The 17,691-nt window shown below is 51.0% G+C and overlaps 1 protein-coding gene across 5 annotated transcripts in view; it reads right to left on the reverse strand.

Moving 5' to 3' along the window:
* The window catches only part of NRF1 (nuclear respiratory factor 1), a 667,443-nt gene that overhangs the window by 36,389 nt on the left and 613,363 nt on the right, over positions 1–17,691 (reverse strand). The window lies entirely within an intron of this gene.

Raw genomic sequence — 17,691 nt, forward strand, 5'->3', positions numbered from 1 at the left:
ACCACGTAAGCATAACTACGACTATGGTAAACATGACAACTGGCATATTAAATAAATAACTAAAAATCTAAATAATGAACAAGTTACTTACCCTCTGTAACAAATTATCTGGTAGAGACACATTCTAGTTGCAGATTCCTTATCTTAGAATTTCTCCCAGGCGTCAGTCTGGATGAAGAGATTTTTCTTCAAGTAGTACCCCTGCGCGTCGTTAGGTGGCGTTGATCGACTCCGCATCCGTTGTCCATTACCCAATAGGACGTTGCAGGTTGTATATAGGTGCCACCCAAGCACACTGACATCCGTTTCTTTTAACACCTTTCCACACCAGAAGCATGGCGCCATGAAGAACACTGACCGTGGTGTGCCAGAACTAGGTCCCTGAAAGGAAGTCCCTAGAAATCAATTCGGAGAGTGGGGAGGATGGGCGGGTTGGTCAGGAATCTGCAACTAGAATGTGTCTCTACCAGATAATTTGTTACCAAAGGTAAGTAACTTGTTCATCTGGTAGAGACTCCTAATTGCACATTCCTTATCTTAGAAAATAGATACCCAAGCAATACCATCCCCAGATGGTCTGCGAACCAAGATCATACACAGGAGTCATGCAGGACCAAACAGGAAAAATACCTGCCCCTTCGTACCCGACTGTGCAGGCAGTAATGTTTGGTAAATGTGTGCAAGGACGCCCACTTTACTGCCTGGCAGATCTCCAGGACTGGAACTGTGTGTGCTAACTCAGCGGTTGCATCTGTTCCCCAAATAGAGTAGGCACGCAAGCTCTACAGGGGTTACTTTTTGGCCAATGCGTAGCACATTTTAATGCAGAGAACAACCCATCTAGAGATGATTCTTTTCTGCACAGCCCGACATTTCTTTGCATCCACATAACCCACAAAGAATTGATCATGCATCTGGAACTCTTTGGTACAATCAAGATAGAACGCCAATGCCTTTTTTGGGTCCAGGCAGTGGAGTCTCTCTTCCTTAGAAGGATAAAGGGGTATGTATAAAGTAGGCAAGGTGATGGATTGGCCTATGTGAAAGGGTGTGACTAGGTAGGTGATTAGGTAGAAAAGAAGCCCTGTACAAGGCAACATCTTTTCAGGGTAGATGAAGGGTGGCTTCGAAGAAGGTCTGCAGCTCACTCTGTCAGCAGAGGTGATAGCTACAAGGAAGACTGTTTTCAGAGTAAGCAGGCAAAGTGGGCAGTTGTGAGGTGATTCAAAAGGGGCGCACATCAGAAAAGTAAGAACTGAGTTCAAATTTCATTGGGGCATTATGAACAGGGAAAGAGGAAAGAGATGGGTAAGACCCTTACGAAAACTTCCAACCATGGGAGTGTTAAAGAAGGACGGTTAGGCAATCTGCGGAAAGCCGAAATGGCCGACAAATTGCTTGAGAGTGTGCAGAGCAGAGCCCTGCTGGGTCAGAGAAAAAACCATGGACAGAGGGGCAGAAAAGGGGTCAACAAACTTGTCTGTACAACATGCCACAAATGTTTCATCGACAGGCGTATACCGTTTTGGTGGATGGACACCTGGCTGCCTAGATAACATTATAGACTTCAGGTGGCAGGTCAAAAGCGGTCAACTGCCACCACTCAATCTCCCCCACCCAAAGGCGGTGACTGGACAGGTTTGGGTGAAGGACCGACCCCTGCTGCTGCAACAGAAGATTCTCCGAAGGGGCAGTCTGATTGGTGGATGGATGGCCATGCTCAAGAGCTCAGGATACCATATTCTTCGTGCCCAGTCCAGAGCCACAAGGTTGACTTGGGCCCAGTCATTCTTGATCTACTTGAGAATTCTGGGCAGAAGCAGTATAGGCGTAAAGTAGGCCTGAGTTCCACTGAAGATGAAAAGTGTTGCCGAGCGAGTGCTGCCTTGGAAACTCCAAAGTGCAAAACAGCTGACATTGCACATGCTCTGCGGAGGCAAACAGACCTAACCAAGGCTCAACCCGGTGCTGAAAGAGACCTTGTGCTGCATCCGGATGGAGACGCGATTTGTGATCGACCAGGCATTGACTGCTGAGTTTGTATGCTCTGGCGGTCAGAGAATCCACCAGATGTTGAGCCACCAGGGATATGTCCTGCAGTTCCAATCATGTCCAGCGGTGCAGAGCCTCCTGACAAAGGGTCCACGACCCCACTCTGCCCTGCTTGTTGCAGTACTACATAGCGGTGGTGTTGTCCATGAACACTTTCACCACTTTCCCTTTGAGAGAGGGAAGGAATGCTTTCAATGCTAGTCTGATGGCCCGAGCTCCAAAAGATTGACATGGAGCTCGGACTCCACCAGAGACCAGACGCCTCCTCTCTCGGTCTCTCACATGTGGCCACCCCTTCCCAGAAGTGACGCACCTGTCACTATGGTCAGATCTGGTTGGGGAAGGGAGAGGGATCTGCCTCTGACTCAATTGTGGTTCAAAAGCTACCAGTGCAGATGTTGCGCAGTCCCCTCTGCAATCTGAACCATGCTGGAGAGATTCCCCCGATGTTGCACCCACTGGAACTTCAGGTCCCACTGCAGAGCCCGTATGTGCCATCTGGCATGTGTCAACCAGCAGGATGACATGAGGCCCAGCAGCCTCAATCAGTCTCACAAAAAAACAGGACAGAGGCTGAAACATCAGTATTATAGCCTGAATAACCTGGAGTCGCCACTAGGGAGAATAGGCAAGAAACTGCACTGTGTCCAGAACAGCTCCAATGAAAGGGGAGCATCTGAGAGTGAGTCAGGTGTGACTTCGGCACATTTATAGTGAACCCCAATGAATGCATGAGATCTGCTGTAGTCTGGAGGGGGAGACAAGAGCCTGGGGCGAGCCCGCCTTCAACAGAAGACTGAAACCCCCAACCTGCGCAGATGAGCTGCAACTGCCGCCACCACTTTGGTGAACACCCGAGGAGCACTGGTAAGGCCAACGAGTAGCACAGTAAATAAAAAATGCTTATGACATACCAAGAACTGCAAGTAACATCTGTGGTCAAGCAGGTCAGGAATATAGAAATATGCTTCCTGCAAGTCCAACACCACCATCTAGTCTCTTGGGTCTAGTGCAAATAGGAACTGAGCGAGAGTGAGCATTTTGAACTTCTCCTTCCTGAGGAAGAGACTGAGGAAACAGAGTAGGATATTGAAGCTTGGATGACCAAGCTCTCTGGAATAGGGTACTGGGTCAGGAAAGCTGGGTCATTAGGTGCAGGCCTATGACGGCAGGCTATTGTCCTGCTGAAAGGAGCCCCTGTGCTGGGTTTGGACCAGGTCCCCAGCAGAATATCAGTGAGGGCTTCACTAAAGGGCAAAAGTGGTTCTGACGGGGAAACCCCAGGCTGAAGCACCTCAGTCAGGAGGTTAGTCCCGACAGCCACTGAAGGCAGCTTGAGGCCCAAGTTCTTGGCTGCTCTCTGAACCACCATGGAGTAAGATGCCCCTCCTCCATAGCCACAGTAGGGGGAGAAAGCATACCAGCGTCAGGGGAGGTATCGAGACCGCTGGCTTCATCCAGATCCTGAGCCCAGTCCATAGGGTCTTCAAGCTAGTATTCTAAAGGGTCCAGCAACCCCTTCATACAGAAGTCAGGATCTGACCTAGGGACCAAAGTCAGAATTAGCATCAATCACTGCCGCATTAGATCTGTCAGAGTCGGCAATGAGTGTAGGATTGACCCCGCCCATTGGCCCAGGCAGCACTGGGACCATCGACACAGGAGTAGTCCTGGGGAAGGTCGCAGTGGAATGACCGACGCAGGTTCAGATCCAGAAGTGGATCCCTGGGTGACCCTTGGAGCAGAGGCCAAAGCCATCTGCGTGAAACCCGAAAGGGCCCCTGTCACCCTTGTGGGGCCATAGACTCTCCGACAGGGGCGGACATGGCAAAGATGAGGCACATGGGCTCACAAAATTCCTTCAATTGGGCAGGGGTGCCTCTGGCTCCCGGAAACTCTGGGAGGCACAGAGCTGACCCAAAAGAGGGCTCTGAAGAAAGAGGCCTAGAGAAAGGACGCTCCTTCTCCTGCATCACCCGACTGACGGGGTGTGGTGGAAGACTGCTTGTGTTTCTTTGACTTCTTCTTGTGCTTACCTGAATGTCCAGACGATTTCAAATGGGACGAGGAGTTATGGCTCCGCAAGTGGCCTCGGGACCTTCCTCTCAACCAGGAGCAATGCAGAGCCGGACGCTGGGCTGCGAGTAGCTTGTTCGGGACCGCTCCCTCAAAAGCCTTCATGTTCATGGCCCAGCAGTCAGAGCACGACTTGTGGACACACTCCAAACACCACCAGCACACAGAGTGAATTTGTCACTGACATCATACGGTGACAGGAGTTGCAGGGCTTCAAGCAGGTCTAACGTGACATCCTCGAGGTACCAAGAAGTAAAAAAACTTCGACAAAAAGTTGAAAGGCCCGTCAAAAAGTGACTGTAGGGGTAGCTCTTTGGATCTGCACGTAGGCTGGCGAGGAAAGAAAAGAACTGACATCAGTGTGTCGGGGTGGTGCCCATATACGACCTGCAACATCATATCTGGCGACCATGATGGCATGTCAACAACGCCACGTAATGGTGCACAGGGGTACTGCTCGAAGAAAAATCTCTGGATCCAGACTGACGCCAGGGGGAAATTCTACAGTAAGGAATCTGCAACTAGAAGTCTCTTATCAGATTTACTGTACAATTATTTAAAATACTTACAACATACTGTGTTCTGTGTCCTTCCCAGAAGTTTGGGCTAGACTGTTCCCATGGGGAGTAGGGTCAAGACTGATGTGCATATGACTGGGGCTAAACTGGGGTGGCTTGGTGGGCCAAAAAAAAACACAAAAAAACAATGGATTAAACCCAGATCTTGGTGACTGGGGATGAATGTTCGCATTGTTCAACATTCCATCCATCATCTGTTCTTTTTGCTTTTGTCGCCCTAAGTGGGAAGGGTCTGACCAGACGTGGGTCCCGTGCTCCCTGCGCCCCTGAATTCAAGTTAACTTGGCCGATGAGGGGGTGATACCGCAAAACCGATCCCAGGATACTAGTTTCCAGTCGAGGCCTGGCAGTTTGGGCTGGACTGTCCCGATGGGGAGCAGGGTCAAGACTGATTTGCATATGGCAGGGTCCAAACTGGGGTGGCATGATGTGCAAAAAAACAATGGCGTAAACCCAGATCTTTGTGACTGGGGTGAAAGTTTGCATGGTTAAGCATTCCATCCATCATCTGGTCTTTCTGCTCTCGTAATATGTTTCCTGCCTCTTGTTACCTTAGCTTAGCTTACCTAAGAAGGCCTACAAGTTTTCAAGTGGAGTTAGTTCTTCATAGTTATCTAACAACAATTTTATGCTATTTTTTCTAGGGCCATTATTGTTTTTTCAGACCATTTAAACAGTTTGTCATCTATTGTATAAATTGTTCCAACTAGTGGGGCTGGCGTGCCCATTATAATTTGTACAATCTTTAGCTCTATTTTCTGAGGAAAGTAATCACTTTTATATCTTTGCAGAATTTAATATGTTATACCTAAAAAATGAAATGGACCTGAGTGTATAGTCCATTGTTGTATGTGCTGAACCTAAGTAATGAGTTGGGGCAGGTGGTCTGTCAGTTTGGCATCTCCCATTCAATACTCTTAAGCCAGCTGGGCTACCTCTGTGGCAAACTTCACTCCTTTATCAGTTTGAGTTGGATGGTACTTTCCCTGTGGTTGGACGTTACATTTTGATCTTCGATTAGTTGTTGTTAGTCTTTGGGGGCAATGGAGTAGGTTTATGTTGAAATCCCGTACTATAGAAAGAGGAGTCGTGCCAGTGTGTTTTTGTAGGTCCGTTATTAGTGCTTTTATTTTCTCGGCTAAGCCTTGCTTTGAAGACTGATTTGGGTGTTCATAAACATTTATCAGTACAAGGGTTGTTCCTTCTTTGCAGTACCAATTTCCCATTAATACAATCAAAATTCCCAGGGCTTCCAAAGTTCTGAGTTCACATATTGCTTGGTTTGATGCACTAACTTATCAGGTTTCCTATCGGATGCCTTTTTCATTCAGAATTTTGTGCAGGGCTGGTAAATTCTTTAAAGCCAGGCTTTGTTTCAATTACAGGGTTTTGGCTGAAGCTCTGATGCCAGCCATCCCCAGGCCAATATATTTACGCTGTCCTCAATGCAAAGTGCGTTGAAAGCCCCCAATTGTCTTGGACGTTTGACTGTGATTGTTTTTCCCACTGCGTTCCGCAGTACTGAGTAGACCATTTTCTCCTTGTGGGAGTGGTGATTTCTCTTCAGTCACTGGCTGGTCTTCCAATAAATACAGGTAATCCAGTATCTTGTCCCACTGTTTGATCCCCCCCCCCCTTAGAGCCAGGATATCTTTGGCCATTCTTACTGATACCCATGTTACTAGGGTTGTGCCGTACTGCCAGTCTGCCTGAAACTCATTTTTCTATGTCACTCAAAGAAATATTTTTTATATTTCTTTTGATTGCAGCAATCTCTGAATGTTTCCACAAATTAAGATGTTATGCATACCCGTTGACTGATATTCAGGGATCAGTACTATCTGCCTCCCCGACACTTCCTCCCACAGTTCTTCCATAGACTGATTGTCCTGCCCAGTTTGCCTTTCCCATTTCTTTAGAGGTTTCCAGCGTATTGTAATGTCTCTCTTAACGTCCAATGGTGGTGTGTGCCTTTCTTTCTCATTCTTTGGTTTGCACAATATTCCATTCTATCCCTCCCTTCATGCAGCTCCAACAATGGCCCATTGTCATGGCTCGTTTGACTATTCAGTCCCTGCTTGCCTTCTTGCTAATGGAGGTTTGACAGCCTTCCTTAGCATTTACTGCTGATGACCTTTCTTCTGTTGCTGCCCAAGAACTGGACCCATGTGTCTACTCGTCCTTCCAATGATTGTGCTTCTTCCTCGATTTGTTAGTTCTGATTCAGTCTGTTTTATCTTTATCTGCTTTCATTTGCTGAGCAGTCATTTATGCCACTCCTGTCTGGTGATCTTTTAACTTATCCTTGGTGGCTGCTGTATTCTCTTCTTCCTCTCCGCTGCGGTCTCCAGACTTTCTTGTTGATTGAAGCTTGGAAACATTTTTATTGCTTGCGGTTTATTTGCTGCACAGTTTAGTTTCTTATGTCTGACTTTCCTTTGTCTCTTTCGCTGGCTCTTTGTCAGCCCCCTTAGCAAGAGTTACCCCATGGGGGAGTCAACTCCAAACACCCCTGTGCAATATCTGACAGTCTGAAATTCGAGTATGTGTCTATTATTGCAACCACAGGCAGTTTACTCCCTGGATCTCTGAGCTTCTCTGTACTCTTTATTATGTTGCTCAGGTTGCCCAGTTTGCCACCTATCCCTGATACAAATACTGCCACTATATTCAATAGTTCTACCTGTGGTCCTATTTTTTTTTTATTGATAGTTGGGGGTGCCCATCATTGACTGAAAGCTTTTTAGTAGAACTCCCCATGTCTGCCTTACTGTTCTCTGTACTGACAACTTGTCCAGACATGGTACTACGGGCACCTTCGAGCAGTGTACTGCCGGTGTCTTCTACTGCAGCAGTTATAGTATTCAGATATTTGTCTAAACATCTGAGGTCCAGACTGAGCCCGGTCTCCCTTTCTGATCCGTCCTGACCCTCACCCGGCCTTGCTTCAAAGGTTAGGATGGTGTTCCTATTTCTCAAGCTGCTTTATCGTAGTTGGTAGCAGTCCTGTTAAGTTATCTCTGCACTTAATGGCCGTTGTATCTTTGAGCTCTTCTCCTAGATTGATGACCTCCATGACCTTGTAAAGTTCCCCTCTATTGTCTGATCAGTCTCATGTACAGTGTCTCTCCTCTGTGTAAACTGCCTGAGCTGCGATTCTTTTCCATGGTTGCTTACAGATATTCTGCATCACTATTAATGGGCTCCTTGGGCATTTGGGTCAAACTGTTTTGTGTGTATGACTGCTGTGCTTTTATTGAATCATTACTATCAATGAATGGCTGCATGCTCTCCCGACGTGCCTTTGAGGTGTTGCAACTTGTACCTTCTTTGAAGGTTGTAATGTTGCTTTGAGTCAAGTGGGGAGTCAATTGGTGGTGGGAGGTGTAGGAAGCTGGCCTGGTGTGTGGTGAGCACCAGTGGCGTTATCACCTTATACCAAGTCCAGGTATCCCCAGTTAGTGAAGTGTAGACAGTGTCTAGGGAGCCAGGGCTCTCTGGAGGTAGCTGTGGATGAGAAGCCAAGACTTATCTAGAAGACATGCAAAGCTTATGCAATACACTGCAGTCACACAGCACGCCTACACATGAAAGAACCACACAGTGTTACAAAAATAAAGGTACTTTATTATGGTAACACAAATACTAAAATACTGTATAGTCAATACTTCACTGGGAGGTGAGTAAACACACATACACATTAGAAGTCTGTGATTAGCATAGAAAGCAATAGCATATAGTAAAACAATAGAAAATAGTGAAGGCCCTAGGGGGAGACCAGACCATATAAGTAAGTAGAATGTGAAAGGCAGTGGAATCTGTAGAGGGGAGCTGGAGGACCTAGGAACTCCAAAAGGCAAGTACAGCGGTGCCCCCCAAGCGACCAGGGGAGAAGAGTTAAGTACCTGGTTTTTCCCCAAACCCACAGAAACTTTGGACGAGGACTGTGCAAAACCCAAGCAAGAAACCAAAAGGTGGATCCTGACAGAAAAGGAACTGCAATAGACTGGGTCCAAGCCCAGTTCATGTTGGAGTGCTGGACCAGGTCAACAATGGAGACAAGGAGTCAACTGTGCAGCACTGGAGCAGCAGAAGAGTTCCAGAAGCGATGCAGTTGATGTCTCACAACTGAAGAGGAGTTGCAGTCAGTCAGTGGTGTTGGAGACCCACCAACAAGCCTAGGCAAAGGCAGAAATCGCAGATGAAGGTTTGCAGAGATGCCAGGGACCAGCTAAGATCCAGGGGGACTCAACCCAAGGAGGAGGGTCCCAGGTGACCTTCAGCAGTGAGGAGAGTCAGAAGACGAGGATGCAGCCCCTCACAGGCAGCAGGCACAGGAGTCGCGGTGAGGCCTACTCAGCACACCAGGAGAGGCGTCAAAGGTCGCTGGAGCAGCAGGCAGGAGACTACGCTTTGCAGAGAAGAGTGTTGTAGGCCGGGGCTACATGGAGCCTAAAGATCCCTTGGAGGAGAAACAAACAAGCCTTGGTAGCTGGAAGAGCGCAGTGCACAGGGTACCGTCCTACAAGGAAAGGCAAGTGCTTACCATCTCCCAAGCTGGACAGCTGGTTCAGAGGTCCAAGGGGATCACTCCAGACCACAACCTGTGATGCAAGATCTACACAGTTCCGGAGGAGAGAGGATCCACGCAGCCGGTCGACGCAGCAGTTAGTGACTGCAGATACAGGGGTGATTCCTTCACTCCAAGGGAGATTCCTTCTTGCTTCTTGTGCAGGCTGAAGACTCATCACCCTCAGGCAGGGAAATGTTGCAGTTGCTGGAAGGAACCAGAAAAAAAAACTGTTGCAGATCGGAGTAGTCCCTGGAGTTGCAGAGTGTCGGGACCTGGAGGGTCCAGTTGCAGTCCCTATGACCAGAAGATGAAGTAAACAATGCAGAAGAGTCTTGCAGGAATCTTGCACATGGAATCTGAAGACCCACTCTGGAGAGAGACCCTAAATAGCTCAGGAAGGGGGGGATTGGCTACCTAGCAGGGTGACCACCTATCAGGAGGGGCTGACACATCAACTGCCTAACCTGGACACTCCGATGCTTCCAGAGGCCTCTGCCCACCTTAGGTTCAAGATGGTATCAAATCAAATCATTAACATTTATAAAGCGCGCTACTCACCCGTGCGGGTCTCAAGGCGCTAGGGGGGAAAGGGGGGGTTATCGCTGCTCGAACAGCCAAGTCTTTAGGAGTCTCCGGAAAGCGGAGTGGTCCTGGGTGGTCCTGAGGCTGGTGGGGAGGGTGTTCCAGGTCTTGGCCGCCAGGAAGGAGAAAGATCTCCCACCCGCCGTGGAGCGGCGGGTGCGAGGGACGGCAGCAAGTGCGAGGCCAGCGGAGCGGAGGGGGCGGGTGGGGACGTAGAAGCTGAGGCGTCTGTTGAGGTATTCCGGTCCCTTGTTGTGGAGGGCTTTGTGTGCGTGGGTGAGAAGACGGAAGGTGATCCTTTTGCTGACTGGGAGCCAATGCAGGTGTCTCAGGTGTGCGGAGATGTGGCTGTTGCGGGGTACGTCGAGGATGAGGCGGGCCGAGGCGTTTTGGATGCGTTGCAGGCGGTTTTGGAGTTTGGCGGTGGTCCCGGCGTAGAGGGTGTTGCCGTAGTCCAGGCGACTCGTGACAAGGGCGTGGGTCACGGTTTTTCTGGTGTCGGCCGGGATCCAGCGGAAGATCTTGCGGAGCATGCGGAGAGTGAGGAAGCAGGCGGAGGACACGGCGTTGACTTGCTTGGTCATGGTGAGAAGAGGGTCCAAGATGAAGCCGAGGTTGCGGGCGTGGTCTGCGGGGGTCGGTGCGGTGCCGAGGGCCGTGGGCCACCAGGAGTCGTCCCAGGCGGACGGGGTGTTGCCGAGGATGAGGACTTCCGTTTTTTCAGAGTTCAGCTTTAGGCGGCTGAGCCTCATCCAATCTGCGACGTCCTTCATACCCTCTTGTAGGTTGGTCTTGGCGCTGGCGGGGTCCTTGGTGAGGGAGAGTACAAGTTGGGTGTCGTCGGCGTAGGAGGTGATGATGATGTCGTGCTTGCGTACGATGTCGGCGAGGGGGCTCATGTAGACATTGAAGAGTGTCGGGCTGAGCGATGAGCCTTGAGGTACGCCGCAGATGATCTTGGTGGGTTCTGAGCGAAACGGAGGGAGGTAAACTCTTTGGGAGCGGTTAGCGAGGAAGGAGGCGATCCAGTCCAGGGCCTGGCCTTGGATCCCGGTGGAGCGTAGGCGGGTGATTAGGGTGCGGTGACAGACGGTGTCAAAGGCAGCCGAGAGGTCGAGGAGAATGAGGGCGACTGTTTCACCGTTGTCCATCAGGGTTCTGATGTCGTCTGTGACTGAGATGAGGGCGGTTTCCGTGCTGTGGTTGGTTCGGAATCCGGTTTTTGAAGGGTCGAGCAGGTTGTTGTCTTCCAGGAAGGTGGTCAGCTGTTTGTTGACGGTCTTTTCTATTACCTTGGCTGGGAAAGGTAGAAGAGAGATGGGGCGGAAGTTTTTCAGGTCGCTTGGGTCAGCCGTAGGTTTCTTTAGTAGGGCGTTGACTTCAGCGTGCTTCCAGCATTCGGGGAAGGTAGCAGAAGAAAAAGAAGAGTTGATGACGGTCTGGAGGTGCGGGGCGATGATGTCGTCGGCTTTGTTAAAGATGAAGTGCGGGCAGGGGTCCGAAGGGGCGCCGGAGTGGATAGAGTTCATGATGGATTTGGTTTCTTCCGTGTTGATGTGGGTCCAGTTGTTGAGGGTGGTGTCCGGGGAAGCGGGTTCAGTGGTGTATGGTTGGGTCTGGTGTCCGAAGCTGTCGTGGAGGTCGCTGATCTTGCGATGGAAGAAAGTGGCGAGGGATTCGCACAAATCCTGTGAGGGCGTGACGGCGTTGGCGCTGGCGCTGGGGTTGGAGAACTCTTTGACGATGCTGAAGAGTTCTCTGCTGTTGTGGCTGTTTTTGTCTAGTCTGTCGGTGAAAAAGTTCCTTTTGGCAGTGCGGATCAGGTGGTGGTGTTCGCGTGTAGCGTTCTTGAGGGCGGTCATGTTGTCAGCGGTGTGGTCCTTGCGCCAGGCCTTCTCAAGGGTACGACAAGTTTTCTTTGATTCTTTGAGGGTGTCAGAGAACCAGAGAGGTTTTTTGGTGTTGGTCTGTCGATGCGTGCGTTTGAGGGGAGCAAGGTTGTCAGCGCAGTTGGAGATCCAGTTTGTGAGGTTGAGAGCTGCGTCGTTGGGGTCGGTGGTGAGGGTGGGTTGGTTGGCGGCGAGAGCGGAGAAGAGTTGCTCTTCAGGGATCTTGTTCCACTGTCGATGAGGGATGGGTTGAGTGCGGAGGTGGGAGGTCTCGCGTCGGAATGTGAAGTGGACGCAGCTGTGGTCGGTCCAGTGTAGGGCAGAGGTGTGGCTGAAGAAGACGTGTTTGCTGGCGGAGAAGATAGGGTCGAGCGTGTGTCCGGCGATGTGGGTGGCGGTGTTCACCAGTTGTTTGAGGCCGAGGTTGGCGAGGTTGTCGAGCAGGGTGGTGGTGTTGGGGTCGTTGTTTTGTTCCAGATGGAAGTTGAGGTCGCCTAGGAGGATGTAGTCCGGTGAGGCGAGGGCATGCGGGGAGATGAAGTCGGCGATGGCGTCGCTGAAAGAGGCGCGAGGTCCGGGGAGGACGGTAGACGAGGGATCCTCTGAGGGTGGTCCTTGGGTCGGTGCGAATCTGAAAATGCAGGTGTTCAGCGGCGAGGGGGGGGTCTTCGGTGGAGGTGGTGACGCTGATGGAGTCTTTGAAGATGATGGCGACACCTCCTCCTACAATGGTAGAATCAAGTGGCCACCTGGAGGAGCTTTGGGCACCATCCATGGGGTGGTGATGGACAGGAGAGTGGTTACTCCCCTTTCCATTGTCCAATTTTGTGCCAGAGCAGGGACAGGAGGTCCCTGGACTGGTGCAAACCGGTTTATGGAAGGAGGGCACCAAATGTGCCCTTCAAAGCATACGGTGACTTGGGGAGGCAACCCCTCCCAAGCCATGTAACACCTATTTCCAAAGGTAGAGTGTATTGCCTCCATCTCCCAAAAGAAACCCTTTGTTCCGTCTTCCTCTGCTAGAGGTGCCTAAGAAGCAGGAGGGCAGAAACCTGTCTGTGGGCTGGCAGCAGCGTGGGCTGCCCAGAAAACCCCAGAAGACTGGTAGGAGCAATGCTGGGGTTCCTCTAATAAGCCTCCAGAGTGCATGGAATCATAAAACTGATACTGGCAACAGTATTGCTGCATGATTCTGACATGTTTGATACCAAACATGCCCAGGTTCGGAGTTACCATTATGTAGCTGGACACAGGTAGGGACCTGTGTCCAGTACATGGGTAAAATGGCTTCCCCACACTTACGAGGTTCAGGCAAATGGAGCTGGAGTTTGTAGGGGCACCTATGCTCATGCAGGGGTGCCGTCACACACAGATACCAGCACCCTGCCCTCTGGGCTAGGAGGGCTGCCATAGGGATGACTTACAGTGACCTGTAGTGAAAGGGGGCATGCACCTTTTCAAGCAGGCTGCAATAGCAGGCCTGCAGACACATTTTCCATGGGTTTCCATGGGTGGCACAATACATGCTGCCGCTCATGGGGAACCTCTGGTGCCCCAATGCCCTTGGTACCCAAGTACCATATACTAGGGACTTACATTGAGGCACTAGTATGCCAATTGTGGGGTGTGCAAAGTCCTAAGCAACCAAATTTAGAAGGAGAGAGCACAGTCACTGGGGTCCTGGTCAGCAGGATCCCAGTGAACACAGTCAAAACACACTGACAGCAGGAAAAATAGTAGGGGTAACCATGCCAAAAAGAGGGTACTTTCCTACAGGAGGCATGCTCTTTAGTCAACAAAAATAAAAAAACAAGGAGGGGCAAAAGTGGTAAGGGAGATTCGGACAAAAGAGTGTCCTGGACCTGTGTATAATACTCCCATCTAACATATAAATCAAAAGGTATACACAGTTCCACTAAAGGAATGGAATCCTATATATCCACAGTACCTGGGAATGTAACTTGTTGGAACAAGAGCTCTCACTCACCATTTGGTGACTAGCCGGTCAATGTATATACACACTATATACATTGACCGGCTAGTACTCATTATCAAAAGATCTCCGGCAAAGAGCCCTTCTGTGGGGACCGTCGGGCATTGCAGTGCCAGCCTGACGAGGAGCATAGCCCTATGATGAAGCATGTCACCAAATGGTGAGTGAGGGCTCTTGTTCCAACAAGTTAAATTCCCAGGAATTGTCGATGCACCATGCCACAAATGTCTTTCCACAGGCGTATACAGTTTTGGTTGAGGGACGCCTGGCTGCCAAAGTAACGGCACAGACTTCGGGTGGCAAGTCGAAAGACGTCAATGTTGCAGCTCAATCTCCACGCAAGAAGTTGCAGGGTTGACAGGTTCGGGTGGAGGACCTTCCCCTGCTGCTGCGACAGAAGATCCTCCAGAAGAGGCAGTCTGATCGGATGAGCTATGGCCATGTTCAAAAGCTTGTGATACCAGACTCTTTGTGCCCAGTCCAGAGCCATCAGTATTACTTGGGCCCGGTCTTGCCTGATCATCTTCAGAACTCTGGGCAGAAGTGGTATTGGGGAGGAAGGCGTACAGGAGGCCTAAATTCCACTCATGACGAAAAGCGTCACCGAGTGACGCCTTGGAAACTCCAACGTGCAAAACAGCTGATATTGCGCGTTCTCTACAGAGGCGAGCAAATCTAACCAAGGTGCTCTCTACTGCAGGAAGAGACCGTGCGCCACCTCCGGATGGAGACGCCATTTGTGGTCGACCATGCATCGTCGGCTGAGTTAGTTTGCTCTGGCATTCAAGGATCCTGCCAGGTGTTGAACCACCAGGGAAATGCCCTGATGTTCCAGCCAAGTCCAAAGACGAAGGGCCTCTTGACAAAGAGTCCACGACCCCACTCCGCCTTGTTTGTTGCACTACCAAAATTGCAGTACCACATGGCGGTGGTGTTGTCTGTGAACACCTGCATTGCTTTCCCCTTGAGGGAGGGCAGAAATGCTTTCAATGCTAGTCGAATCGCTCGGAGCTCCAGATGATTGATATGGAGTCTGGTTTCCGCCAACAGATCAGCTGCCTCTGCTGTCTGCCTCTCCCATGTGGCCACCCCATCCTGGAAGTGATGCATCTGTCACGACAGGAAGATCTGGTAGGGGAAAAGGAGAGGGATCTTCCCTTGACCCAATCCTGATTCGTTAACCACCACTGCAGGTCTTTCGCAGTCTCTTCCGAGATCCGGACCTTGTCAGAGAGATTTCCCTGATGCTGCGTCCACTGGAACTTCAGGTCCCACTGCAGAGCCCGCGTATGCCATCTAGCATTTTGAACCAGCAGGATACAGGGGGCCATGAGGCCCAACAGCATCAGAGTCATTCTCACCAAAATCCAGGACAGAGGCTGAAACATCAGTATCATAGCCTGAATATCCTGGACTCGCGTTTCGGGAGGATATGGCCAAAACTTCACTGTATCCAGAACAGCTCTGATGAAAGGGATTGTCTGAGAAGGAGTCAGGTGTGACTTCGGCACGATGATAGTGAACCCCAGCGAATGCAAAAGGTTTGCCATAGTCTGGAGGTGGGAGACGACTGTCTGGGGCGAGTTCGCCTTTAACAGCCACTCGTCAAGGTAGGGAAAGACTGGGACCCCTAACCTGCGCAGATGAGCTGCCACAACTACCATCACTTTCGTGAGCACCCGAGGGGCACTGGTAAGGCCAAAGGGGAGCACGGTTAACAAAGTGCTCGTGACCTACCACGAATCGTAGGGAACGCCGGTGGGCCGGCAAGATGGGAATGTGGAAGTACATATCTTGCAAGTCCAACGCTACCATCCAGTCGCCAGGACCCAGGGCAGATAGGACCTGAGCCAGTGTCAACATTTTGAATTTCTCCTTTTTTTTTTAGGAAGAGATTAAGGGACCGAAGATCCAATATAGGTCGAAGACCTTTGTCCTTCTTCAGAACCAGAAAGTAGCGGGAATAGCAACCACGACCTACTTCTGGCAACGGAACCCTCTCTATAGCTCCTTTGGCCAAAAGGGCTTGGACTTCCTTGTGGAGTAGCGCCATATGATCCGCCGATATCGGTCTGTATGAAGGTGGCATGGCTGGAGGAAATGTCTCGAAGGTGAGGGAGTAGCCCTTCGGACAATATGAAGTAGCCACCTGTCTGAGGTAATGGCTTGCCATTGGGGCAGGTGATGGCATATCCTGCCACCTACTGGCTCCTGATGTACCTGAGGACTAGGAAGGCTTGGAGGCTGAGGAGGGGGTGGACTGGGCGACCCGCTGGCTCCCTGATCCCCAGGAAAGTGGGATCCCGTGGCCACACAGAGGCTGTACAGCATGCGCGGGTCTGTGGCCAGGGGGAAAAGGACGCGTTGGGTGCCCCTTCCGTAGTCATGAAAGGCAGACTTTTGGAATCTAGCTGCGGGCCTGAGGCCAAGGGACCGGGCCGTGGCTCAGGAATCCTTAAAGCGCTCGAGCACAGAGTCCGCCTTGTCTCCGAAGAGACGTGTGCCATCAAAGGACATGTCCATCAAGGATTGTTGGACATCCCCCGAAAAGAGAGATGTTCTCAGCCAGGCGTGGCGTCTCAATGCCACCATCAATGCAACCGATCTCCCTAGAGAGTCGGCCGTATCGAGTTAACAACGAATCACGAACTTTGCTGCATCCCTTCCATGTGTTCGGCATGGGACAGGATGGGCCGGGCCTCCTCCGGAACTGCAGGCAGCACTTGTGCAACCGTATCCCATAGAGTACGGGAATAGCGGCCCAAAAGGCATGCAGTGTTCACGGACCGCAGCACTAGACTGTTGGAAAAAACAACTTTGTCCCCAAATTATCCAGTCTTTTTGATTCGCTATCCGGGGGTGAGGCATGGGATGCGCCAAAAGAAGAAGAAGCCTGGATGACAAGGCTCTCAGACGTGGGATGCTGGGTCAGGAATTTGGGGTCTGACGGCGCAGGCCGATGCCGGCGAGCAATCGTCCTATTCACAGGAACCCCTGTGCTGGGTCTGGACCAGGTACCCAAAAGGACGTCTGTCAGTGCTTCATTAAAGGGTAAAAGGGGCTCGGAAGAGGAAGACCCCAGCTGAAGCACGTCGGTTACGATGTTAGGCCTAACCTCCAAAGAAGGAAGCTCGAGGTCCAGGACCTCAGCCACCCTTCTCACCACCATAGAGTAAGAAGCACCCTCCTCCGTAACCACACTAGGAGGAGAGAGCATACCAGTGTCAGGGGAGGTGTCTAGACCACTGGCATTACCCAAATCCTGCACCCAGTCCATTTGGGGATCAAGCTGGTATTCTAAGGGGTCCCGCCACCCCTCCATACTCTCCCCATATCCATACCAACAAGAATAAGGGTCTGGATCAACCCTGGGTCCAGGGGGGCCTATAGAGAACGGAATCGGCACCGATCAACGTTGTTCTGGCTCCAGGTCGTCAGGTATGAGGATGGGATCAATGTTGATTGAGGGCCCAACCAAAGTTGGCAGTGTCACCGTCTGACCCGACACCGGGGAAGGTCGCTGTGGCACGACCAGTGTCAGGACGGATCTGCAATTGGATTTGGAGGGGCCCTCCGGAGCAGAGGCCAAAGCCGGCGGCTTTGAAACCGAAGGGACCCCAACCAACTCACCTGTGCCCGAAGGTGGGTCAGAACGCCCAAAAATGAGGCACATAGCCTTGTAAAATCCTTTCAGTTGGGTGGGGTGGCTCTGGCTCCCAGGAAGTCAGGGAAGCGCAGAGCCGACCCAGAAGAAGGTTCTGTTGACGGAGGCCTAGAGCGTCGATGTTCTTCCCACGTCGTGTCAACCGATTGACAGGGTGAAGTCGAAGAACGCTTGTCTTTCTTCGACTTCTTTTTGTGACCCGAATGTCCTGATGACTTGGAGGACGAAGAGTGGTGGTGACTCCGCGGCTGGTCTCGTAGCCTTCCTCTCGAACGGGACCGTGA

The sequence above is a fragment of the Pleurodeles waltl genome, chromosome 4_1 (assembly GCF_031143425.1).
Source record: "Pleurodeles waltl isolate 20211129_DDA chromosome 4_1, aPleWal1.hap1.20221129, whole genome shotgun sequence".
Classification (NCBI taxonomy): Eukaryota; Metazoa; Chordata; class Amphibia; order Caudata; family Salamandridae; genus Pleurodeles; species Pleurodeles waltl.